The sequence below is a fragment of the Protopterus annectens genome, chromosome 2.part1, assembly GCF_019279795.1.
Source record: "Protopterus annectens isolate FY-2018-M chromosome 2.part1, PAN1.0, whole genome shotgun sequence".
In the NCBI taxonomy this organism is placed as follows: domain Eukaryota; kingdom Metazoa; phylum Chordata; order Ceratodontiformes; family Protopteridae; genus Protopterus; species Protopterus annectens.
The window spans coordinates 340,658,138-340,685,994 of record NC_056729.1 but is presented as its reverse complement, the minus strand read 5'-3'; the positions used below and the strand labels follow the sequence as shown (position 1 = coordinate 340,685,994).

The following is a 27,857-nucleotide window of genomic DNA, read 5'->3' as shown; positions in this document are numbered from 1 at the left end:
CTTACATTCCCATGCTTACGCAGTGCCATGGAAAGGAAGCAATGGAGAGAAGATCTTGCTTGCTTTTTTATTTTTTAATAAAAAGAATTGAAATATGGAGACTTCAAATGTATGATTAAAAAGGGACAACAAAAATATAATGATAATCAAGTATGCTTCTCTAGTTTTGTATAACGTACCTGGTTATCCTTGTATTTTATTCTGTCCTGTCGCTCTTGTTCTTTTGAAGTCTCCAGATTTCTAATTTTATTATTTTTTTTAATGAAAGAAAACTAGAATTTCCATTGCATATATTAATAGAACTTTTTTCTATTTGTATATGCTCGATTTACAGCGGGCATGCTGGTTGGGCTGACCAATCAGTGTACTCATTTTAGAATGTTAATGGTCAGTCATTGTATAATAACCATTTATTCTTTACCTGTAACTGGCTGGTAAATTCCCATAATAGCTAGCTTAGGTTTATAGTAGCAACCAGTTTTTTTATTATGAATAATTAAGAAATTAAGAAATTAATCAAACTTAATTTACCTTGTACTAAGCACCAACCAGTTTGTGAACCAAACTTGATTTATCTTGTACTAAGCACCAGTTGGGTAGTGCTCGAGAGCACACACACACACACACACACACACACACACACACACACACACACACACACACACACACACACACACACACACACACACACACACACACACACACACACACACACACACATACACACACACTAATAATCAACACAACATGCTTTTCTTTGCACTAAAGCATCAACTAAGGAGCACCTACTTTTTATTTAATATAGGTAATTTGGAAAACAAGATTTATTTTACAAAAAGTGTGCATGTAAGAAATTAACCAAACATTGTTTACCTATTAGTAAGTAGTCAGATTTGAAGGATTAATAATTATCATTATTTCCAGATGCTCTTTTCAAGAATTCAGTAATCCTTGTTCATCGATGTTTGCTTACTTCCACATTGCTTTTCCTGTCCATTCCTATGTATCCTTCCCTGTGTTTCTTCTTTCTTCTGCTCTGTTGTTGAAAAGAGATCTCTTGCCTGGCTACCTGTGGCTTTTTAAACTGTCTCCCTACCTACCTATCCAATCAATCTTTACACTAACATCTTCCCTTCCTCATTCAAACCAACTTCCTACCTTCCTGCACTTCCCCCATCCCTTGCATGCTGTTTTCCCTATGGCAATATAGCTGTGCCTACTATTCCTTGATGTGCTCTCAGAACTGCTGGCAGCCCCTGCCTTCTTGCACCTCTGGTACTCTTCTTAGTATTATGTCCTTTATACTCTGATTTGTTGATCAATAAGCATTTTCTCTAGGAATTTCACCTTGGCTTTCATTGCATTTGCTTCCAGTCATAGCTGTTCTTTTTCCTGAATAATGTTCTGGATAGTGTCAGCATGGTTGCTTAAGATGCTTTCCACTTCCTTTGCCCTGTCAGTCATTTCAACCATGAATTTTTCTAGGGTGAATTTATTCTTCTTAATCTGACTCAGCACATCTTTTAATGTAGCTACTGGTTCCGGATTCTCTTCACTTATGTTGGAAAGTACAAGTGACAGCCTATTCAATAAGTTAGAGCTCACCACAGGGTCGATCAGTTTTCCTTTCTTTTTATCATTCTGTTTTTTCTTAAGAAGTGGAGGCTGAACATCTAGTACCTCATCCCTGATTAGTGAAGTTAATTTTTGGCCATTATGATTTATCATGCGCTTATTCTCAAAATCAAACTGTCTGCTGTGGGGAGAACTGATTGGCCTCATAATGCCATACTGGAAATCCACAGAAAGGAGGGATTCTTGTGTTATCTGATGAAATTTGTTAATGTTATTGACAGAGGTGATTAATGTAGAGACATCTATGTACTGGATGATCATGACATGTTTACTAAACATATGGAGATCATTTATGAAGATATTGAAGAGGAGTGGAGCTAGGATGAATCCTAAGAGACTAACATTGATACTGGGAGGAAGTATGGAAGAGAAATTGATTTGCTGTTTAATGGTTTGCTGCTTTCCAGAGAGGTAGCTATTAAACCGGGAGAGTGAGGCTGTGTCAAGGCTTAAGAGGGAGAATGTATTGAGTAGCTTAGGATGGGAAACAGTATCAAATGCCTTGGAGGTTTCTAGAAAGACTGCAGATACCAGATTGTCAGCATTTCTGTTTTGGTTAATAAAGTTGGAGAAACCAACTATGGCAGAGATGGTACTATGACATGGAGGAAAAATATAATGTGTGGGAGAAAGCAGGTTATTGTCAATGACATATCTAAGTAACTGTTTTTGAATGCATTTTTTCAGTACTTATAATGGAGAAAAGGATGGCTACAGAACAATAGTTAAGAGTTTGGTTGAACGTCCGTTTTTATATGATGGAAGTATGTAGGATTGTTTTCAGAGAAGAGGAACATAACTTTCTGTCACAGATCAGTTGATTAAGATAGAGATTGTATCTGCAAAAGCACCTGCTGCCATTTTTTATCTATTTTCAGAAAGATTGTCTGGGGCAAGTATTGTGGGTTTTAATTTGAGGAATAGATATTTAATTTTAGAAGTAAATAGTGTGGGAAGAAATAGCCAGGGAATTGTTATGGCTAGGCTTGTATAGGCCCTAGGGCTGATAGCCTAGTACCAACCTATGAACCTATGAACCTATAAGTTGATATGGGATGTAAGGAGAGATTGTTAATGTGTTCATCAATAGTAGATTTGAATGATGTGTTTAAAGTTCACCCTTTAAAGAGAGAGGCAACTTATTGTATAAAGTGAGAGCTGAACTGGTTTGGTATACAGTCTGAAAGGCATACCTCTCAACTGTCCAGATTTTCAAAGAATGTCCATATTTTCCATCTCATATTTCTTATCTGTTCTTCCAAAAATTGGTGGTTTTCTTGTAAATCATTGAGAATTGAAATCTCTAAATAATGACAGTCATTGAATTTCAGACTTCATATCCTTCAGAAAATGCATACTAAGATAAAATCTGTCATTCTGTCATCTTAGTAAGTTTACAAGAGCAATATTTAAAATCTGTCCTTATTTTTGGGCCTTTGTTACCCCCTTTATTTTTTACTTTGTCCAGATGTTTTGTGCTAAGAGGTTGAAGGGTATGCTTAAAGAGTGTTTAGAGAAGGTGGATGTTGGGTGGTATGGCCAGGGTGAAGGGGACAAGTGACAGAGGGCTATAATAGTTTGAGGTTAGAAAGTTTAGAGTGTTGCATGTTAGTACAGAAAGCTTTATTGTCAGATTTGATACTATTTTTGGCTATATTCCCAAGTGCTTTCGATTTTTTAAGTTAGGGTCAGTTTTATATTTTTTTCAGTGTAACTCAAGCTGCACCTCTCTACTTGATGATCCATTCAGTTTGTTTAGTAACCAGGATTGCTGAATTGAATCTGATCCTTTTTAGCCTGATGGGGGCAAGTTTTAGTATTTTTAGGAATTTTTCATTGAATAGAGATATAGCGTTGTCAGGTTCTAAAGTTTTTAGTTGATTCTAGTTGGTAGACTTTAGACATATTATAAAATGTATCTTTTTGAAATCTGACAAGGTTGCATACTTGATTACACAATGAATTTTTGAGTTGAAGTACATTGTCTAGTGGCATAGGTGGAGAGATGATTGCTTAGTGTATCAGGGAGGGATCCAGTGGAGGTAATATTGTTAGGGGAATTAGTAAGAATCCAGTCTAAGGTAGATTGTCACTGTTTTTATTATATCAGGTTGGGTACTTATGAGTTGATTGAAGCCATAAAGACTAATAGTGGCGCTAGAAACATTATTTTGTATGGTAGCCTAGTCAATATTAAAGTCCACGTGAATGAGACTTTCTTGTGTAAAGTTGTTCATTGTTTTGTTTATTTTTATTGCTTTACACCTCTTCACTAAGACTGAAATTGGTCCATTGATATCAGTGCTTGACCTTGGTAAACAAATTCAAATAAATAAATAAATACAATTTTCTTTGCCGCCTTGACCCCCATCATTCCTTTTTTGGAGTTCTGTTATCTTTTCCCATGGCAAACAGAGCACACCTCCCTTCATATGAAGGTCAGTTGAAAAAGGCCAGGTGATTTGTCACCTTTTCTGTCTTCCCTTTAACCAGGAGCCACTAAACCTATCTAAACCTGTAGCATGGGCTCTTGGAGCTGCCAGATGAACAAAGATGTCATCTAGGTAATGAGTGACCAACCATAGTCTTGTTTCCCTTGCCAAATTGCCCATTCCAGGAATAAGAAGAATGATGAATGAAGATTTGCACTGGCAACTTCAGATTCCACAGACATGCATCCACTTTAAAACTCCAGATCTGCTAATCTTATTCTCCACTGGGCAGCAAATGAAATGCTGATTCAATATCTGCTCTTGTCACCATTGCCACCTTTCCCTCTGATCTCACCATCTCAGTGCCTTGTCAAAACATATATGAGTGAGATGTTTTCTTCCAATAGGGTGTTACAAACAGGTGACCTTTCCGGGAAGGATTAATAATGAATAAACTTAAATTTCGTACTGTCTTTTCTAGTAACAATTCCTAAAGAGAAGCTTTTACATTCTTGTACAGTGGCATAAGAATTTCCCCATTCAAACTTCCTAGCTGCAGCTCCTTGCACACATTTTCCCACAAGACCTCTAGTCTTATACAAGATGATTTTAAGTTACCTGCTTTAAATCCTTTCCATTGCCCCTTAAACGCTATGGCAACCCCCCCCTCGTAAATCACAGGTCCATTACCCTAGTTTCCCCTAACTAAATATTTTTTTCTGAGCCATGGCACCATTATTTTACATTTGGACAAGACAAGGCATTCTCCCATACTTTCTCCCATACTGCTTCTGTGTCCTCTTACTGCTTTCAGACAGTTAGTGAAGCTATGCCCCCCACCAGGCCAAGCATGAATGTTGAAACTGTCGCTATTCATGAAAGTATAGTTCATAATTAAACTTGAATCAATGCAGTTATCTTCCCTATTTTGCTGTCATACCCCGCTTCTTGGTCATTCCCCTGTGTTCTGATACAATTTTTATGGGGGAACCACAGTCTGCATGCTGTACTCAGTCCCACTGGCCTGTGTTCCACAACTGAGACAAGTCCACCTTACACCATGGTAATTCTGGTTGAATACTGTCATAGCTTCTGAATCCATCATATTCTAACCAGCCTAACCCTTGCCTATTAGCTCTCATCTTCACAAGCTGGTACTGATATGAGCAGATGCCCTACTCCATAACCTGAATGTGGGCTGTCATAATCTTTGTGTATATTGTGATCCCTATTAGCCAATTTCAACATGATCATCTACTAAGAAAATGTTCATTTGCTCTACTTTTTTACGATTCTGGTTCTTTTCCTTCTTTTACTCTTTCTCTTTTGGATGATTCAATAATGAGAAGAGGTCTACAGACTCACCTTTCACTATCTGCTGCTTCACCATTTCTGGCAAATACATATTCAGCAGTTCTGCAGTCGATATACATGAAGGTTGATTAGATCATTGTTCTGCTCCTGCTACCCCCCAGTTCCATGTTTGCCAGTCCCCTGCCCCATCTATAGTGCCCATGCTATGTTCTCAACTACCCACCCATTCCCAGGTTGATATCCCAATATCTCCACATTTCCAGACTTCTGTGCAACCAAAAAGTAACTAACTTGCCTAATTTCTTTTCTGTCCCTCTTGATTGCTCTTCCTAGGTCTAACTGACCCTCCGTCCCTTGTGTACTGTGCTTCTCCTGTAAACACACCTCCTCACACAAAATCTCCCTTTCATCAAATTGCGGTACATCATGTGAAGCAGTCTGTCATGACTCAGTCCCCTTGTGCCTCTATCATTTGTCCTTCTCCCTATCTCTTTTGGTTACCACATAGACTACAAAGGAAAACCTCTTACCAGCTATTACATTGGTGTAATCCATCAGTTTATATGCATCTGTAAGGAACCTTTTGCCTCCTTGCAGTGAAATGACTTAAACAGGTAACTAGTAAAGCACCAAATAAATAAACATAAAATTACTAATATGCAATATGAATCAGCTAAAGCCCTCAGTGGATATATAACTTTTAAAAAACATTGAAAAATGAAACTTTGGAGCTGCCTTGGTGGCCTATCTTCTAGTCTTTTTTTACCCTGTTCCCATGTCCTAATTTCTTTACCAACAATGTTGTTAATTACCCACTCACTTTGACCCAGTTCTGTCTCCTAATGAAACCTTTTGGACATTTTCTTCTACCACTTGCCTCCCCCAGCTCAGCATTTGTTGATACTGATGCAGATGCTAATTCTGCTTTTGGATCTACCTTTTCAAACTGTTCTGTGCTTTCTTCCCTTTGGATAGTCTACAGCCACCCCTCAGATTCAACACACATTCTCCTACAAATACAGATAACCTAGTTTTGCAGATCAACAAACCATTAACATTTTGCACCTTTAACTGAAAGTTTAATTCAGACCATGATACCATCTATCCTTTTCTAACCACAGCTCCTGTTCTGGTACTCCTGTTCTACTATGCCCTCTATAAATGTTCCCCTATATGCCCAGCTTCCATGAACGCATTTTGTATCATCTGAACTCCTTTCTTTTTCAAATTAGATGGAGAAAGAGTTAAATAAAAGTAACAATCGAGATAAATAAATAAATGACTAAACCAGTGAATAGTTATGCAAGTCAGGGCACAGGCCTGTGACCTACATAAACAGGCTAGTAACTAACTACTTAACTACATAATCATCATCATCATCAGCCCCCCCCCTCCCACTTTTCTACATGGGGTCAGGGTATCGTGTTAACTGTCGCCAACCCTCTCGATTCAGTGCCATACTCCTGCCTTCTTCAACACTCATGCCTTACTGTCACAGATCTTCTTTCGCACAATCCATCCACTTCTTTGCTGGATGTCTTCGCTTCCTCTTACCTTCTTCCTGTCTGTCCCAAATATTCCTCACAAGATTGCCTTCTGCTTTTCTACACATGTGCCCAAATCACTGTAATCTGTTCTCTTTGATCTTTTCTGCAATTGGAGCTACTTTGGCTTCTGCACTTATTTCCTAATTTCTTTGTCTGCCCCACAGTGTGCATCCTACCACCTTTTTCAGACACTTCATTTCCATCACCTCTAGCTTCTTCAGCTGTTCTGCCTGTACTGCCCAGGTTTCTGTACCATACAGTAGTACTGGATGCACCACTGTCTTGTACACCTCACTTTTCACCTTCTTTGGCATTCTTCTGTCATAGACTACACCTGATACTCTATGCCAATTGGCTGAAGCCCCTCTGATTCTAGCTTTGACCTCTTCATTCAGACTACCCTTCTCCTCAACTACTCCTCCCAGATACTTGAAGCTGTTTACCTGTTCCACTATCTTCCCTTTTATCTCTATTCTCAGCTTCTTCTGATTTCCACAATTTGCTACCTCACAGTAAGACGCTGTCCAGTTTGATTCTCAGCTAGAACGTCTTCCGAGTGGAGACATGCATGAATGGGCGCACCTTTGTTGAAGGTTGTACGTCAGGGCTGGTAACTCAGCACGTAAAAATCAACTACCAATCATTAGCGGACCGGAGTTCCGCTGTGGCGACCCCTAACCAGGAAAAGCCGAAAGACACAACAACAATCACCGTCTTATCTGTACTTAGTTTCATCCTATGTGCCTTCAGAATTGCATTCCATTCTCCTATCCTTTGCTGAAGTTCTAGCTCAGAGTCTGCCTATACTGCCACATCGTATGCGTACAGCAGCTTTGTTGATCCGTCCCCCCAAAAGTGTTTGCTAATGTAGTCCATCACCAGTATGAAGAGCAGTAGGCTCAGAGCTGAACCCTGATGTACACCTACTCCCACTGGAGTCATTGGGTCTTTGTACATAGCCTGCACTAATTCTACCAATGTTTCTGGGACTTCAAACCACCGCAGTACTGCCCAGATCAGCTTTCTTAGGATCTTGTCACATGCTTTCTCCAAGTCTAGAAATGCCCAGTTGGACTCTCTCCTCATCTCTAGCTTATTCTCAAATATCTGTCTCAATGCAAACATTGGGTCAGTTGTGCTGCATCTTGATCTGAATCCAAACTACTCATCTCCCATCTTATATTCTACTAGTCTGCATATCCGTTTACCAATCACCCTCTCCACAACTTTCATGCAATGTGATAGGAGTTTGATGCCTCTGTACTGCCCACAGTTGTGGATGTCATCTTTGTTCTTGTATACTAGCATGAGTATGCTTATTCTCCAGTCATCGGAGATACGTCTTTCTCTCCACACTGCTGTTAGGACCCTCAGGAGCCATTTATCCCCTATCTCACCCAGCATCTTTATCATATCTGCTGTGACCTCATCTGAGCCTACTGCTTTCCCTGACTTCATCTTCCTTAGTGCTGTTCTTACTTCTTCTAGGGTGGGATCCTCTTCCTCTTTCATTGTAGGATGTTTCTGGGGCAGTACAGCTTCTGTGGGGTTTTCTTCATTCAGAAGCTGTGGGAAATACTCCTTCCATTTGCCTTTGATGTCCTCTGGACTGGTGGGCAGGTTGTTGCTGGCATCCCTTATGAAGGGTGTCTGACTATTATCTTTATCTTTCTGTCTTTGCCTTACAACCTGATATAGTTTTTTTGTGCCCCTTACTAAGTCACTTTCCAGAAGCTGGCCTCCGATGACTTATTCTTTGCTATTGCAACTTCTTTCTTAGCTTCCTTGTTAGCCAACCAGTTGTCCTTCCTAGCCTGGTCAGTCTTTTCTATCTCCCACTTCTTCCTGCACTCCTTATTTCTTTTGATGACTTCCTGGACTTCTGCATTCCACCACCAGCTTTCCTTATGTATCTTATTTCCATACCTGGCTCGGCCACATATCTATTCTGTAGTCCAAACACATGCTGTTTTTATGCGTTGCCAATCTTCTTCAACTCGACCTATTTCCTCCTCTTCTTGGGGTGTTAGAGCCCTGAGTAATTCCTTGAACTGTTGTAGTTTCTCTCCAGTCAACTCCAAGATCTTCAGCCTGGTCTCTGTTGACCTTAGAGCCTTGTCTGACCACTGCTTACAGCTGATAGTAGCAACTAGTGGTTTATGCTGTGGGACGATAGTTTCACTGGGGATAACTTTGCAATCATAGATTCTACCCCATTGCCTTTTCCTTACTAGGAGAAAGTCTATCTGAGTTACATTTTGACTACTGTTGTATGTGATCTTGTGACTGTCTCTCTTTCTGGACCATGTATTGGCTACTATCAAGCATTTGCCACACAGAAGTCTAGAATGGCTTCTCCTTTTTTCTTGTTGCCCCATCCATGTAGACCCAAGCAGTCCTTATATCCTGTTCTGTCTGTCCCGATATGTGCATTCAAGTCATCCATTATCAACACCTATTCATGTTGTTCTGCTTTATCTAGTAGGTCCTGCAACTACTGTCTGAACGCAATCTTTTCCTCACTATCACCTCCCTGCTGTGGGGCATAGCCTGAGAATATGAATATTGCCCTATCATTACACTGGAGTCTGACTGCCATGAGTCTGTCATTAATTCTAATGATATCCCTTACTGCCTTCTGAAGCCTCTCACTCACCACAATTCCTACACCATTTCTAGCCTGCCCTCCACCTGAGTAGTAGACTCTTGATCCCAAGCCAAGTAGTTTTGCTGCACTGCCCTTCCATCTCATCTTTTGGATACATAGGATGTCCAGATTCCTCCGTATCATCATGTCATCCACTTCCAAGCTGTGTCCTGTCAAATAACCTATATTAAGTGTAGCAATTTTCAGCTCATGTTTGGCAGGTTGGTTGGTTTTACGTCCAGCTTTCACTCAACAGAGCTGTCCCAGGTAACCCAGGCTGAGCAACTAGACACTGTCCAGCCAGTAGCGTATTGACCCAGGCCTGCTGGGCTTTATGGTGGGCACACACTGACCAATAGGGGCAGATATACCCCTCCCACTGTTAGCAAGGGTCCCTGGTGTGGGTCAGAGTAGGTCGGGTCCTCAACCCACTTATCACTTATCATTTCTGGTGACATTAGTCAACATGACCAAATCACCTAGAGCCATATTTTACACAGTCTAGTGGCTAGCCCTGCCATGGCGTGCAGTATGTGATCCGTGTTCTCCTATCTTGAGGATACTGTGCACCACAGTAGATGCCTAAAGCAGTTGGCCTGTACAACCCTTCCTCCTATAGGGCACTATGTAGAGTCTGTGCTGTTGCCAACAGCTCCATTCATTGGTGAGTTTGAGATGGGAACACGCAGCATGTTTTTCAGACATTGGGAGAAACCCCACAGAGACACAGGGAAAACATGCAAACTCCAAACAGGCATTGGTCGGAGGTCAGGATCGACCGTTGTACCATGTGCATGGTAGGCGAAGACCTTAACCATTAAGACATCTGAATCCACCTCTTAACTACATAAGCAGGCTAGTAACTAACTTCTTAACTAGTTAAATAAACAACTAGCTCACTAAGCAAGCAATTAGTTAAAAATCAACCAGTTATGATAAGTGATTGAATGAACAGCTAAATAAAAAAAAATGTCTAATTGTCTAATAATTAAATAAAACAGTTGATAAATAATGACAAAATCACTGCCTAGTTGCATCAGTAGCTAAATAACTAAATGACTAGTTAAGTAGTTAACTAACTGGATAGATACATAAAAGTAGCTGATATGTGCTACATAATCAATCAATCAGTAAATAAGTAAATATATTAAGGCTGCTGCTACATCATTGACTATGAAAGCATGAAACCATTAATAACTAGGTAAATAACGAAAGCAATGTATCAGTGCATGTAAATACATAAATATATATTAAGATCACTGTACTTAAATAACTGCAACCACATGCTAACATTTGTTTATATTATCAGCCAAAATTCTTGATCTGTCCTCAGTTTGCTGATCATAGTTTAGACAATGTTTTCTACCTTTTCTGCAGCTACTTCTTTTCTTCTCTGCTGTCTCAGTTCATCTGCCACTGTACTGGATGCAACTTTCCATCCTGTTCTCTTTGAAGCTCTATCTCAGCTACCAATGACATCCTTGAACCGCCCTGCTGCCACTTGCCTCACCTACATACTAATGAACTGCACTCACTAGTCTCTGCTCCCTGATTCTCCTCCCTACTTTGCATGTTATTCCCCCCAATACATAGCTGCTGGGCCTTCATTTTCTTGGCCTGCTCATGTGTTATTCTGCAGAATGAATAAACTGAAGTTTATGTGATTGCCATTGCATAGCTTTAATTCATAAATTAAACATTTTTGAAGCCTTTCTGCTGGGCACAGGATTATACATCCAGTTAGCGAAAGATGGGGTGCAAGCAGTGGATGACATGTGAGATGAGCACAGGCGGAGGGAGAGAATGGCACTTCAGGGCATACCATACATGGCAAACTGCAACAAGTTTTAGTCCCCCTTGTTAAGCTGCTTTACTAGATACATGATTATAAAGTGCACAGGTCATAATAGGAAGAGGAACTGTGTATTTTTCAAATTTAAAATCAAAGCTTCTTTGGTGCATAGCCAATTTTCTTAGAATAGCTGGGAAGAAAGGATCCACAAGAAGGTTCAGAGGCCAGAACCTGTTTTTAGAAAAAGCTCTGGGGTAAAAAAAAATAAACAAGGTGTTAAAAAAGTGTATTAGCATTAAGTTAGTGAATACAAGAGGAAAGGGTACATTACATTTCCAAAAGTAGCAATCATTGAAAGTAGTCATTCATCTTATTTTTATCTAGTTATTTGCTTGGATAACCAGGAACATTCAACTGAATGAACTCCAATGAATAAATAACCAGGACAGAAAGCTCCAGGAATAGTTACACCATAGTTTGCAGGTACAGATACTAATCACTGACAAACATACAAACAGAAGTAGTTGTACTCCATGGACGCATGTTGGGTTGGGGATGAATTACAAAAGCCCAGTGTAGTAAGAGCAAGATGACAGAGACTGTCCCATTCTCACCCCACTGAGCTGTGTAGTCCACCCCCCCCCCCTCCCGGGATGGGTTTCAGTCAATTCAGTACCTTGCAAACTGAGGTATTACACTGAATGGAGTGTCAGTATGACAAGGTAATCAGATTCCCTAAAATTCATGTTAAAGAATCACATTACCTATACTGAGCATATTGCTGACGTTGCCTGACGATTTGGAGGGATCACTGAGTCTAGCCAAAGTTCTCGGGTGCAGCAGGTCCATCTATAGGCTGAACCTGGTATTGTAGGCAGGGAGCCTGTTAGAAAATCACATTACCTATACTGAGCATATTGCTGAAGTTGCCTGAGGATTTGGAGGGGTCACTGAGTCTAGCCAAAGTTCTCGGGTGCAGCAGGTCCATCTGTAGGCTGAACCTGGTATTGTAGGCAGGGAGCCTGCAGGCAATACCAAGTTCAACAGCCTGGTTGAGTTGCACAGTCATGAGGCAGTCCATCACAACAGCTCCATCTGTAGGGCAGACTGGTGAATGCAGGCATGATGGCTAACATGGCCATCATGCCTACATTCACCAAGCATAAGGAGAGGGATGGGTATTGCCCACCAGGGATTTATCTCTGTTTTTAGAATTACATCAGTATGGTTAAGCCACAAGGAACTGGGGGGGAAGGTGGAGCCGTATCGCTTGGAACCAGGCATGGAGTAACTACTCAGCATGGTGTGTTACTTGATGCCAAAAGTATTTCAGAATCTGGCAAAGGGACAGTATCAGTTCTGGGGTAAGAACCTAAACAAGTCAGATCAAAACAGCACAAGAAGGCTGAAAAGTATTTTGAATATGTACAATAGGTGCAGCTAAGGAATATTAATGAGAGAGAAGAAAGGGATAAATAGATTTATTTGATAAGTTTTATTTAGAAGTGAAAGGAAAATAAGCAATATCTAAGCGAAGATAGTGGATAAAAATGGATACAAGATAAGAAAGGATAGTCATCAGGTAATCAGAAATTAGAGTGATGCAGGAGCTTACATGCATTTATAAACACTGAGGTACAGCATATTAAAGGCTGTGGTCATGATATGAATAGGGTAAAATCTGCAATATTAGCTAACATTAGCAGGAAAGTAACAGTTCAGTTTAAAGTATAAACCCCAAATCTCAGAGCATTGAGGAACATCATTAGGACAAATTCATGTATTTGGGAACGTCTTAGCATTAAGTGGTAGGTGTCACCACATGTGGAGTAAAGGGTAAAACTGGTGCTACCACAGTGACAGTTTAAGTAATACGTAAAGTACTGAAAGAATGGCATTTTGAACTTGTGCTTATACTTTTAAAATTACCCTGGGGCATTGATTTTTGTGAGATATTTGAGGAAAGATGGCACAACAGGTGGGAACAGGGAGAGTAGGAAGCATCCATAACAGAATTAGAGTTCTTTCCAGTGGATAACGTAAACATTTGTGCTGAGGAGTTGCATATCACAGATTATTTTTAGACCAGATAATACAGGGTTTGTGAATTCATTGAATAAGGAGTTGGGGGGCATCTAACAAGGTTGTCTGTATTAAGCTGCTTAGGACATAATATTAGCTTCAGAGTCTAGCTTACTTAAGATGAGACCGATGATAACTCTCATTTTCAGTGGGATAGTTTAATGAGGCTTGCAACAAAGGTGAAACTGAGACCATGTAGGTTTTAAGAACACCTGTGGGGCACTGATGGCAAGTTGATTTAGGCAAAAAGGCAAAGCATCTTAGAAGAAGGGCACTATACAGAAGTTGCATCTCACAACGCATCAGAATGAGGATAAACAAGGAGTGGGAAGTCAAATGGTCTATTGTTAGGATTAATTTTATTTTATAAGAAGGAGAGGTTCCATTGTATACCTTGGGGACACGCATATATTGTGGCAGTTAGCTGAAGTCAGAAGGCCTAGGTATGACAATGTGAGCTGTCATTTAAGTCATGAAAGAAACAGATTATTGCATTATTTTGCTGTCAGCTGAAATGCAGAAATTATGACTGGAAGACTGTTCCATACTGTATCATATATGATGAGAAACTGCTGGTATTAAGTATATAAATTAGTCACTGTGGTCTGCCGTCTTACATTCACTTTTGTGTAATCTCAGTAAGCTGCTAAACCCTGTTCTGAATAAAGTCTACTGCCACAAGGTAATTTATGTATCTAGGACTTTTTGACAGAATATAGTCAGGCTGTTTACATCCTGCCCTTTGTGCGCATCTGGTTATTGATTAACTGATATTCAATTGGCATTTTAAGTGACTAGTCAACTTATATTTAATTAAGGGCCATGTCAAAATATGTCTGCAGCTGTTTCTCCAATATATGTGTGTGTTGTGTTGTTATTGTCTAAGTATAAGTATGTTTACTTCCTTCGTAAGGCTCTGAAAGTAGACCCATGCTTCAAAGTCCCAGCAGATATTTTGGGGGGCATAACATGCTTAATAGGAGGAGGTGGGAACAGATAAGGGGGAAGGTTAACAAAGGATGTAGGTGAAGCAGATAGCTAGGGACTTGCTAGTCCACAAACATAATCCCATTCATCCCCAACCCAACATGCGTCCATGGAGTACAACTACTTCTGTTTGTATGTTTGTCAGGATGGGAAGGCCCGTATAGGTAGCTGGGTAGTCAGGATAGCCTTTAAAAAGATAGGTTAAGTAGAGGTTAGACCTTTTCAGAAAAAAAAGAGCAGGAGGAACAATTAATAAATACATCCCCTTCTTTGTTAAAGCAAGGGTGTAGCCCAAGAAAGCTAGGGACTTGCTAGTCCACAAATATAATCCCATTCTGAGTTGAGAAGGAATGCCCTGCTTTTTTCCCTAAGCAGTTTTCAGGGTTTTTACCTTCCCTGAGGCAAGGATAGAAATAGTAGGTTAGGTTGTTGTAGCCATGTTACTTGGGCATGGAACTGCAGATATGCAATGGTATATTTGTAGAGGGCCCGGAAGAGGGGTAGCATAGTCTCATACAGTCTGCCCCTCGCCCATCAGCTTGGCAGGTTTAGGTTAACCCTGGTGGCATGGGACCCCTAATGGAGGGCTGGACCCTTAAATTATTTACTGGATTAGCTGGCAGTCTGAGGCCAAGGTCTGGGACAAAAGGTCTGGGTTTGAAAACCCCCTTCGTCATTGCTGTTGGCTGAGATGGTTTTCAGTAGACTTCTTCATTTTAATGAAACAGCTTTTAGTTTATTGGCCTGATAGTTGTTCCTTTCAAGTCCTGCCTTTTGCTCATATCTGTGTCTTATTGATTAGCATTTGCTTAGCATTTTGAGTTATTGGTTATCTGACATTTGATTGTTATTGAATCTTAATTGACAATAAATTCATGTCTGGTGCCATTTTTCTCCACTGCAAATGTGTGCGTGGTTACTGTGCAAGTATGAGCATGTTTCTTTCCATCCTAAGGCAAGTTGTATATTTTTAAATGTTGCACAGGTTTTGGTCAGCTCCGATTTTTTTCCTGTTATATGTGTCACAAATTTAGAGGCATAACACTCAGAATCTTACCTTAGTAGTCAAGGACAAAGTTGCAAATACTGAGGGAGAAAGGTTGAAAAATCAGGGACTCTCACAAATGTTAGTACCTGTGTTACTTGAAAAGTTGATGGAATTAGAGGATTTATATAATATAAATTTTGGAAATTAACAACTATTTGATGTATCTACAGTATCCAGCAGTTACTTGGTGTCATATTGCTTTGCCACAAAACTTCAGAAGATATGGAGGCAAAAGCAAAGGAAGTTGTGAGGTAAGTTGTGAAAGGGTTTAATTTTGTACTAGTTATTTAACAGTCACGTACAAATCTTTATGGCTAACTCCAAAGCAGAACTACAGACTAGACTAAATAGAATGCAAACAAAGAATGCTGAATGGAAATTTATTTATGCAGCTTAATTCCACACTGGAATATTGAAATCAGCTCTGCAAACTCACACATTCCTTATTATTTTTTTTATTTGACATTTGTTTACAGGGAAAGTCCAAATGGGCATGAATTCAATTTTCAGCGGAGGCCTGGGGAGAAAAGCTCCAGAGATAGAAAGGAATTCATGCCCATTTGGACTTTCTTTGGGTACTTACGTGTTATCGCAACCAGATTTCCAAGCTGTGATTATTCGTAATGGTTTGCCGAAAATGTTTAAGTTAACATTAAAAGGGGTGACTGAACTACTAATTCTTGGTCCGTCACTTTGTGTATGACACATATTATTGTAACTCACTAAAAAGGTAATAGAACTACTAGTCATATCAATTTGTGCTTTCTGAATAATAAGCAGTATGAAATTGTAATGTCTGTCTTTACTGGCTGATGGCATTTCTCTGTAGGTTATCAGAAAACATTTCTGTGAGGCACACAGCAAAATTGCAAGACAAAACTTGGGGACTTTCTGTAAAATTATAGATGCGCGACACTAGCTATGCCACTGTCTATCTTTCAGTCAAAGCAGTGACTGATAATAAGTTGAGTGGCTGGCACAGCCTGTACGTGGTAGTTTTCTTGTTCTGCTTGTCAGTGAAATGCCTTTCACTTGCTATTACTGCTATTACAATGTAATGAGTCTGCATTGTGAAAACACTTAAAGGTACATGTGAAAAATGTTATCAATATAAAGGCTGCACGCTGAATTGTATTATGTCATGGAGGGAGACAACGGCAAGGAATCACTGTGAGGTGGATGTACTGCTATTACAATGTACAGTTTTGTTAATTGCAAAGTAATGAGTAGCAGCAATTTCATGTCAGGAATTTTTTTCTATTAAAACTTACTTCCCCGTCCCCAACAGGTACTACTGAAAGGGATGACATGCCCCCACACTCCCAATAAGTGATATAACTACTGTTCATGTCACATCGTGTCACCATTCCGCTCAATTTGTAAGAGCAAGAAATGTGGCCAGATCAAAAAGAATGGGGACGGTGCAAAGGGCAACTATGGGGAACTCATAATAAATTGCCTTCTATAAACGGTACTTAATTGTTATTGCTATCACTTCTCAAACAGGAGAAATGGCTGTACGGCTTGGGAAAGTGGGAGAAAACTTGGAAAAGAGTCCTTTCTCCTGCTGGAAATCTGATTGCGATAATACGTAAATACTGAACTGTGGCTTCTTCTGGTATTTTTTTCAGAGGCACACCACGAAAAAGAGAAAACTCAACCAAATAACAAATCCTGTGGTGGGATCCAGAAGAACCGTTGCTCGGACAAAAGGGTAATAAACGGCAATGTACTTTAATTTGAATTCCAAAGCTCCACAAAACAACTTCCTCAGAACCAATATCAAAGCGCTAGGATCTCCTTTTAAAACCTATTTAGCGCCAAAAATCAAATAAACATTTAAAGTCACATGGAACAATAAAACACATAAGACAATAAAAAAAACCCATAGGGCTGTACCAAATATTGCACATTTGGATTTAATAAACTACTCGTGTGGTGCAGTGGTAGCATTGTCGCCTCAGAACAAGAGGTTCTCCCGTTTGATTCTCGGCTGGAGCGCCGTCTGTGTGGCGTCTGCATGTCTTCCCGCGGTCGAGATGCCTTCGTTGAAGGTTGGGCGTCTAGCTGGCACCTTGGCACAGTAAAAATCTACTTCCAATCATTAGCAGACCGGAGTTCTGCTGTGACGACCCCTAACCGGGAAAAGCCGAAACAACTTTCTGTGTACTTCGGTCCAGTGCATGTTCATTAAATAAAGAAAATACATGAGATTTGTATTTTTTCCTTCCTGTGGTTTTGAAATGCAGATGTATTTATGTATGTAGACAGAGAAAGACAAGACACATATGTAAAAGTGCAAGCAAAACTTGCATCATGAATTTTACTCATCAACCTGGCAGTTTACTCAGTAAGGAAGTGTATTGTTAACACGTGCTTCCGTCTTATTGAATGCAAACACGTTCGAACGTGTACAAGACTGCTTGGCTCAATTACCCTTCAGGACATTTTAAGAATATAATATTATACTGAAATCAGTGAGTCTCCCGTAGTGCTTGCTTAGGGCATCCGCAGCACATTTAGTTTTGGCACACAGGCTATGCATGCCTTGGGTCACTTTCTTGTCAGACAGGCTGTTTTACCTGGTATTTCATAACAGGGCTTGGTCTGTCACGATGGACTTGGAGTAACACCCTCATAACGGGGCGTCAGCTCATCAAATAGTTTTCCTAATTTATTTTAGTTTAGAAATCACTGTGAACATTTGAATGGGGATACTTTTGTGTATGGATCTGAGCGCTTTCTCTTAATGCAGCAATCACGCGGGGAAGAAAAACGCATGCTGTTGTAATTTGGAACATCTGACAGGTACGTTACATGCTGCTTCAAAACAAAATACTGTCAGGGAGTGTTAGCACAGGACATTTCAAAGGGAAAGAAAACTTGTTCAGAATATTAAAAAAAATATTAACCGGCTTTGTATTACAAATGACAACAGCTAACAGCGTTATTTAAAAATGGTATAAAACAAGGAAATCGATGCTTTAACGTAAAATGTTCTGCGTTTTTCTTTTCGTAATATAAATAAAAAAATTATGAACTGAGTAACGTTAACAAAGCGAATAGTACGGCATCTCTTGGTAATTTTTGATTGTGCGTGTGTATGAGAGACAGGGAGATATTTCTCAATTACGCCTTATTTTTGAGGTTCACTCCAGTTTTGGCACAAAAGTATCTTAAGTAAACGTAATTTTTTTCCTGAGAAAAAGTGGTGGGTTAATTTATATTTGTTTACAGGGGTGGTGCACTGACCTAACTACAGGCTGAGCCCGGATTGTGTGAATTGTGACAGAAAAGAGCACATCAGCATGGTGTTAACGTATAAAATACAGGAATCTAGTCAACGTCATAAGCACGAAGGTAAACATATGCAGTACTTGAATACAAGAGTGTAGCAAGGCATACACAATGTACTGAAATTAATAATTTTTTTCCTGAACGTATCTTGCAAATGTCGACACTCAAAAAGCACAGAATGTTTAGAACTGTGTAAATGAATGTTCACAGTATAGCGGTACGCAAAGAATTATCAATCAATGAATCTATTGTGCAAAAGGAGTACACCTCTAAAATTAGCTTTTTATGGAAATAAATTGTAACAGTTGAAAATAACGTGCTTCTTTCCATGTATCTGGGGGTAGCATGCTGAGGGCAGAGTACATTTTTAAAATGACAAGTGGGTAGTGGGGGCAGCAACATTAGGTCTGAGTACAAAATGCAAATCTCTGGCTACACCCCTGCTTGAATACAGGAAAATGTCCCTCTTTACGTAGAGCTTTATATATTTGTCGCAGTCAAACAGGCATTTCAAAACCAAATATATGTATATACTTACATAAGAAGAAAAAGGGACGATGGAGACAGGGTAGAGAGAAGGAGGTCATTCTTATCAACTGCCCCTGATTTTGACTCAAATTTCAGCTCTGTCCCTCCTAATGCCTCCTAAAACTGGTGACTTTTGATGAAAAGGTAATGAATTTCACTTATTAAATAATGACAGTAATTATAGTTATAAATGTATTTTACTTCAGAAAATGTATATTAATTCACATTGTGTTATTCCGTCAATGTCTCAAATTAATAGTTATAATATTTAAAAGTGTTCCTGATTATTTCTGGATTTACCCCTAATTCTGTTGAGATTTGTCCCTTATTGGTCGAGAATTATTGGAGGGCGTTGAATAGTAAGCTTGCCTGCAGAATATGCAACTGTATATATAGACAGGATACAATCTACAAATTAGGAAGCCCCCAGATGAGTATGTGACCTAGATAATTGTCTTTTGTAATTTATTTTGCTATTTTTATCATAAGAAGACATTTCCAGACAGGGTCAATGCTTAGTCTACCTTGGCTATTTCACTGGCTTATTGGAAAGGGGTGGACTCTAGAAGCATTCTAGAGGCAGATGCTTGGCCCTCTGCACATACATTTACAAAGTACTGTAAGCTAGATTCCTTTTTCAGGTCTAGAACAAACTTTGTTAGGGTCATTCTCCAGGGGCTGCTGGACCCTCATCCATCCTCTCTTCCATTCTTCCTAAGCTTTGGTAATCTACCAATATAGCTGAGGCTACTGCAGCAGTGATTTAATCAAACATCATTTCTATGATGATAAGCTGCTTAGGTGTGAATTGAAGTTAAAAACAAATGAAAAATGCAATGTGTTTATTTGTATGTTACTTTTTGTTTACTTGTGCATTACATTTAATGTATTTTCTGCCCATTTTAGCTATTTAATATCCATTATGTCTAAATACTTCATTTGAGGGTAACTTGTGTAGAATTACCTAGATCACCCATAATGCAACTGAAACTGAGAAAATCAAACCCTTATCTACATGGATAGCATTCACAACTTGTAGGTTTGACCATGACTGCTGTGTGGCTCTTGCTGGGTTGTTAGGAAGTACAGAAAATGTGTGCTTGGATGATTAATTTTCAGGTAGCTTTTATATTGTAACTGGAAATGTATGTGAAAGGTAGCTAAATGTGTTCAAAGTAGGAAAAAACATAGCCAGGATAGGCTGAGTGCAGAGTAATAGTGGTCAATTAGGGTTGTATGCTATATATTACGGGCACACATAAAATTGTCTAAGGCCAGCTTCGAGAGAAAAATTGCACAGGACACTAAGGATAATCACAAGGCTTTCTTTAGTTATGTTAGGAACCTGGGTGGTAATTCCCAGATATGCTCAGAATTAGTCCAAAATGACAAAAAATACACCAAACCCACAGACATTGCCAACATCCTAGCTGACAGGTTCAGTGCAAACTCCCCCCCCCACCAAAAGGGCAAATATCTATCCCAGCAGAGTGCTGCCCCCCTGACATCTCAGATGCTCAGGTAAGAGCCGCCTTCTCCAAAGCAAAAAACACAGCATCAATGGGACCAGACGGTGTCCCGGGCTGCGTCCTACATGAACTCCAAGAAGAGCTAAACCCAAACATAAAACTACTGTTCAATCTCAGCCTTACTACAGGATATGTGCCCAAAGAGTGGCGTACAGCAACAGTGGTCCCTCTCCATAAAGGTGGTACCTCAACAGATCCTGGAAACTATCGCCCCATAAGCCTGACTAGCTTGGTCTGCAAAGCTATGGAAAGGATCATCATGGACCTCATAAATAAAGATATTGGGGACCTACTAACACTGGATCCTACCCAGTTCGGCTTTAAGGGCAGATCCTGCCTCTTAAACCTGGTTGATTTCTTTGAAACAGTCACCAAGACCATTGACGAGGGGAAGGTGGTCCACACAGCCTACCTGGACCTTGCAAAAGCCTTCGATACCATACCCCACTCGGGCATTATAGATAAGCTCACCAGCTTAAATATAAACCCCTATGTCACTAGATGGATTGCAAACTGGCTCAAGGACAGAACCCACATGGTTAGAATTGCTGGAGCCATGTCAGACTCCAAACCAGTTACAAGTGGTGTCCCACAAGGCTCAGTCCTGGGACCTCTTTTGTTCGGTATATATTTCTCGGAGGTACAGGCCAACACGGAAGGACTGTGGCTGACCAAGTTCGCAGATGACTGCAAACTGGGTGCCATAATCGAATCTCCAGCCGACACAAGCATCCTCCAAAAGGGCCTCATAGAAACAGACAACTGGTGCCAGAGCCATGGCCTCAAGCTAAATGCCAAAAGTGTATAGTCATCCCTTTGGCAAAAACAAAGTGCCATAAATTACCACATAGGTGGTAATCCATTAAGTACAGAAGAAGTAATTAGGGACCTGGGGACCCAAGTTGATAGCAATCTCTCATTTGACAACCACATGGCCAAAGTGGTTAGAAAAACATTTTATATAGCCCACCTAATCATGAAGGGATTCACATCTAGATCAGGGGACGTCATCGTGCCTCTTTACTCACCCCTCATCAGGCCCATAATTGAGTACAATGCCCCTTTTGGGATGTACCTTACCAGACACCTGCAGCAACTGGAAAGACCCCAAAAGTACCTCACCAAGAGGATCAAAGGGCTCAAACAGATGCCATATGTTGCCCAGTTAAAGAAACTCCAGCTCTACTCAGTGGCATACCGCCTGTTCAGAGGCGATCTGTGCCTGACGTATAAAGCCATGTCCAACCCAGAATTAATGGACATGCTGCACCTCAGAAAATCCAAATCCCATCGAGCTACGCGAGCGAGAGACTTGAACCTCAGCACTGAAATAAATAGGACATGCTGGAGGGACAGATTCATAACCCAGAGGCTCCCTTCACTCTGGAATAAAATCCCAGTCCAGGTTAGGCAGAGTCCCTCATTGATTCTCTTCAAGAGGAATCTTGATGAGTGGATGGGAGATCGTAGGTTTACCCCGGGTATCACTTCTGTGTCACTGTTAGACAGAGGCACAGTATACTAACCTCGAAAAAGGGCATAGCAAAATAAATTTAAAATGGGTGGCGAAAGCCAAACACATTCTGGCTAGGCTTATAAATGCCCTAGGGCAGATAGCCTAGTATGAACCTATGAACCTATATGTCAAACTTAGGACTCACTGGTAAAGAGGAATCCTTGAGTGCCATTTCTCTGTGTCATTACCTCTTTTCAACCATGCAGGTTTTTGGATTCTTTTTAAAAAATGTTGTGGTGTCTGGTGGTATTTTGTTTCATAGTCAAGGAACTCTCAAGAAGCCTAGATCTAGGAGGAATTCCAATATGCCTGCACACTGATCAACAGTTAATTTCAGCTTTCCCATTGTAATAACAGAATCTGGGAAAAGGTGTGCCACTGAAACAGTTATTTGGGTACAATTCACATTTTGCCTAGTAAGCATACTGCCTGGATGCTAGCAAAGAAGAATTTTGAAGAACATGAAAGAAAATCAGCCAGAAAAGATGGAGAGAAAATACTGGCTGGTAAGGTTCTTGTAGCTGTTCAGCAAAAAGTAGTTCAAGCTTCAGCTATGGTTGAAAAAATGGCTTCCAGTAAGAGAGGAGAAAAATAAATAAAATGTACTTGGATGTGATTAAAATAAATGAACCATTGAAGGAATATATCAACTGAAATAAAAGGCTGAAAAAATAGAAGTGGCTTTAGCTAGCTATTCAGATGAACTGATAAAATTGCAAAATTCAGAGGCTGCAATAAAGAAAAGGCTAGACGAGTATGAGGCTTTTCAAGTAGAGCTGTTTCAAAAAATAGTAAATTTAGAAACTGAGCACATATAGAAAACTTGAGATTTTCTGCTATACCAGGGAAGCTGGAAGGAACAGATTGTATTAATTTTATGAAAGCACAAGTAAGCAACTTGACTGGTGTTCCACAGCGGGATCTGGTACATGAAAGGGCACATTGAGTGTATGCTACAAATCTGGCCATGAGAAAGCAGCCAGAACCTGTATTAGTAATGATGCAAACATACCAGCAGAAAGAGTTGATCCTGACAAAACAGTAGCAGATGGGAAAAGTATTAAAACTGGAGACAGCAGAGTGTTAGTGGAAAACAATTATTCATTGTACACTAGACGGACTAGAAGAAGTTAATCTGTCCCATCAGTTAGGGAATGTCGAGAGACAGGTGTGAGATTTAAGCTGCTGTTGTATCCATCTGTCTTCAGAGTATTTTTCTTGGAAGATCAAACACATTTTTGATGCAGAACTAACTGAGCAGGAAGTAAAAAAATTTACCCTACAAAAATGAGCCGGCAAACAGGAGGGGCTCAGCTTCTCATTCTTCTGACAATAAAGATCATAGAAAGACTTTTAATAGTAAAACCTTTTCCCATGTTCCAAAGGAAAGTGCTTGATAGAAAGAAACAACCACAGGAATTGGCTAATAGAATCGGGATAACCTTGGATTTAAACCAGATTCTAGTGCTGGGAGATGGAGATGATCAGGAAGAAGATCAACAACAAATAACTTTAATAAGCAAACAAATAAAACCACCAATTAGCAAATAAATGTGAGATTATAAAGCACAAATCATATCTGAGAACTATGGCTTTGCAAATAAAAGAGGCTGTGAAAAGACTGGACTTTTGATGACTTTCTTAAACTTGTGGGTAGACTGTAAAGCACATGCCCATCATTAAAGGACACTAAAGGGAAAATAACTTTTAGTAAAAGTACTCTTGTTATTATTAGAATTTGTATAAAACATTTCATAATCTAAACTGCATGATATATTGTAAAGCAGTTTTTGCATAGTGTCCAGTCAGGAGACTTTTAAATGTGTGTATGTGTGGGGGGAGTCTTTTCAAGTTAGTATTATTTATGTTAAAGATATTAAAGTAAACGAGTACCTTTTTTAGTTATAAGAAGTATAGGTTTTACTGTAAAACAAGAGAAGAAGAGCTGAACAGAAGCAAATTTAAATTAATAAAATGCTCTGATCCTGGACTGTTGGGGTGGTGGTATTATGTAAGAGTGTAATGACTATATTATATGTAGAGCTAAGATGATAATTCCCTTGTTTTTACAAGGGAAAAGAGTATAAAATGATTAGTCCAGATAAAATCACATTAGCTAGCAGATCTAGGAGACTTTCTGTCTGTTACTTTGCCTGTGAGAGGAGTAAAGACACCTTGTTGAAGTTTCAAGTAATTTATTCAGTTAAGTAGGTAGATGGATGAGTGTTTGTGAATATGACTGATTTATGGTCTGATTTGACAGGGAGAGAATTACAATTGGTGGAGAGGGCTGAGCTTTCCTGTATCAGTGAGGATGAAGTCCAGGATTTTATCAGCCCTGGTGAGGACTAACTGGTCCAGGGAATTTATATTGACAAAGTATAAAAATATCTTTGCATACATGTTAGAGGATGTATACATCTCACTGTTAATGGAAGGCTAGTTGGTGTCCCCTAGGAGAATGGTGTTTGGTGTAATACTTAAGGAATCCATACAAGTTATGTAGCAGTTATGGACTGAAGAGGACTTTGAGGAGGTCCTATAGGTTTATAAGTTCGTAGTTGTGTACTAGGCTAATGACCACTGGGGTCTTTTTAAGCTTAACCATGCATGTTAGATCTCTGACAAGTTCTGCTACCTTTGGTAGAGTAAGCAAGGGCTTGGGAGATGAACCATTTACAGTGTGCGTGTGTCCATTAGAGACATAGGTGTCTAACCAGGGGCAGATTTTCATTTTCCCCATTCAGTTGAACAAGTTGCACTTGAATTGGGTTAGGGAGGAACTCTGTTTCACATGGATGTTTGCCCTTAGCTTCCCTTGTCAGTCAATTGAATTTGGTTTCCTGTGTTTTAATTTAAGTGGACAGGTTTGTTGGGTATTTTCTTTTTATGTTACCTTGTGTCATTTTGTCTTGTAGTACATGTGATTTGGTTTGTATTTCCACCATATTTTCTGCATTGTGGCACGTTGCCTTTATTGGAATACGGCAGTCAGTGCACTTGTGCATTACCTTACGGGTTTCCCTGAAGCTTTCCTCAAGTCCTTATCTCTGCAGTGTGTTCTTCGAAAATGATGTTCTCTACTATGTAATTTCCTTTGAGAAGTTCCGTTTGTACTGCAAAGAGTACTGTTCTCTGTTGTCTAGCCAACTTTCTGAGAAGCCTCACAATGTAAAAGCAAACTTAATGACACTGTTGTTTCTTAAAATATGGAAAAAGTGTGCTGTCATCAAGTTCATATGTTGAGCTAATTCCTTCTGAAGCAAATAATTTATCCATCATTTTGGTTATAACCAGGCCTAATAAGTTTTTCTACCTAGCTGAAGTCATGTGTTTTATTCTGTGAATTTTTTTTCTAATGAAATTCTGTAAAGTTTGTTCAAATTTGCTTTTTCTATGATGTATTTGTTATACTGTGTTAACTAGTTGAAATTTATCATAACAGTTATTACTAATATTTGGATTGCAGAAGTACTTTAGATTGTTATTTACGTTAGTAATACAGGACATAAAATACCCAAAGTAAGTCTTTTGTCCATATTGCTATTTCTGACCACTATACGGATAATTTCCGAATTTCTGTCAAGCTTTACTTCCTATAACCTTAATGGATACAGGTCTTCTGTACCATACTCTTGGTGCTAGTAAAATAATAGCCATGGTATTCAAGTGTTAGAGATAATAATGTCTTTATTGTTAAACCATCATTAGGCTTTTTGACCCTCTTTCTTTGATTCACTATTTTGAGATGTAGAGATGCATTAGCTGCAATGAAGAAAGGCCTCATTATTGGCTAATTTGCATGCCTCTGAATGATGGTTAAATATCATGAGTACAGATCAGCACTTCCTGTGGTAGTTAACAGTGGCAATGGCCATAGCATATTAGCACAGGCAACCCTCTCATTTGCTGTCCTATGCACAATATGCACATCCAAACACACATACACACCTGTCCTTATTGCAGTGGGCTAGTGTTGAGGTTTACTGTAGCAATGGTGTTGAGTTTAAATCTTGTTGCCTCTACTATTTGTATTTGCCTTCTTTCTTTCTTTATTGCCTTTTTCTAAATAACCTCTCTGGTGTCTAGTGGTAGTGCAAAGGACTAATATAATCTGTGGTAGCTGGAAGGTTAAAGGGTTGGAATCAGTGCTTATAAGGCATACTGCATAAACAAGAAAGGAGGCGGTGTAGCTATAATACTTAAACAGCGTCTAAACATCCAGATCTTAAAATCATCAGCTCCACAAATAGGCAATGAAGAAATAGTATATACCAACCTCAAAATAAACCAAAACAAAACCATCAACATAATTGGATGCTACTTCCCACCTGGCCAAAACATCCCTCCACTAGAAAACCTCCTCAGCTGGTCTACTCACCATCTCCCCCAAGAAACTATAATTTTATGTGATTTCAATATTGACTGGCAATTCTGTTCTGGCAACCATCCAACCTATCATGTAAACCTTCATGGCTTCACCCAACTAGTCCAGTCGCCAACCAGGATAAATAAAAACTCCAGCAAGCACACTACCCTGGAGTGGATACTAGTCAGTAAGAGCCCCCAGTCATATATAACAGACTGCTTATCAGATGGCCTCGGTGATCACTCTCCAACATTCCTACTCAAAAAATACCTATACCAAGCTAAACCTGTCATCTACCGTCAAATATGTAAAAAACTAAACTTTAACCCACTCACATTCATCTCATCCCTCAAAGAATGTAACTGGCATCCTCTAAAGTACCTCAGTCTTGATGACGCAGTTGAATTTTTTAATACTACCTTCCTGAGCATCATTAATTACCATGCCCCCATAAGACTTTCCAGAACCAAAGCACAACCCTCCCCATGGCTACAGAAAACCACTAAGTCAGAAATGAAAAACAGGGATAAAGCCTGGGAGCACTGGCGCAAAACCAAAACCCCCTCAACTAGACAGAAATTCCTAGAACTACGCAATAGAGTCAAAAAGCTAATAAAACAGGACAAATTCCAGTACTACTAGTCTGCCCTAGACTCCTCCCAACACAGCCCCAAACAATTCTGGTCCTCCATAAACTCCATCCTCCACCCACGGTTAAATGAGTACCCCTCCTCCTAACATCCCGCACTCCTCCAAAAATATTGCTACCTCATTCAACACACACTTCACACAAACTGTACTATCACTAGCTAAACAACACCCCCCCCCTCCAACCCACACCATCAACTAGTAATCTCCCCACTGCCTTCTCTTTTTCTCCTGTACCTACCTCCAACATAAAAAAACTTTTAACTAAACTTAAGCCCACCAAATTAGCAGAAGACAACCTCCGAAGTGAATACCTACAAATCGCAGCTGATGCTTTGGCCTACCCAGTATCCATCTTGATTAACCGATCTCTGTCATAAAGTTATGTTCCCAAACTGTGGAAAGTATCACATATAATTCCCCTCCACAAAGGCGGCCCCTCCACAGAATTAACCAGTTACCGCCCCATAGCTATTCTCTCTCCAC

General features: G+C 39.7%; 1 protein-coding gene across 1 annotated transcript in view; it reads left to right on the top strand.

The window, feature by feature from the left end:
* Positions 1–17,894: 17,894 nt before the first annotated feature.
* LOC122794049 (TLC domain-containing protein 4-B-like) overlaps positions 17,895–27,857 on the top strand; it is a 745,941-nt gene continuing 735,978 nt past the window's right edge. Inside the window, exon 1 of the mRNA XM_044062170.1 lies at positions 17,895–18,292. The gene's annotated coding sequence lies outside the window, so the exon portion shown is untranslated. The remainder of the gene's footprint in view (positions 18,293–27,857) is intronic.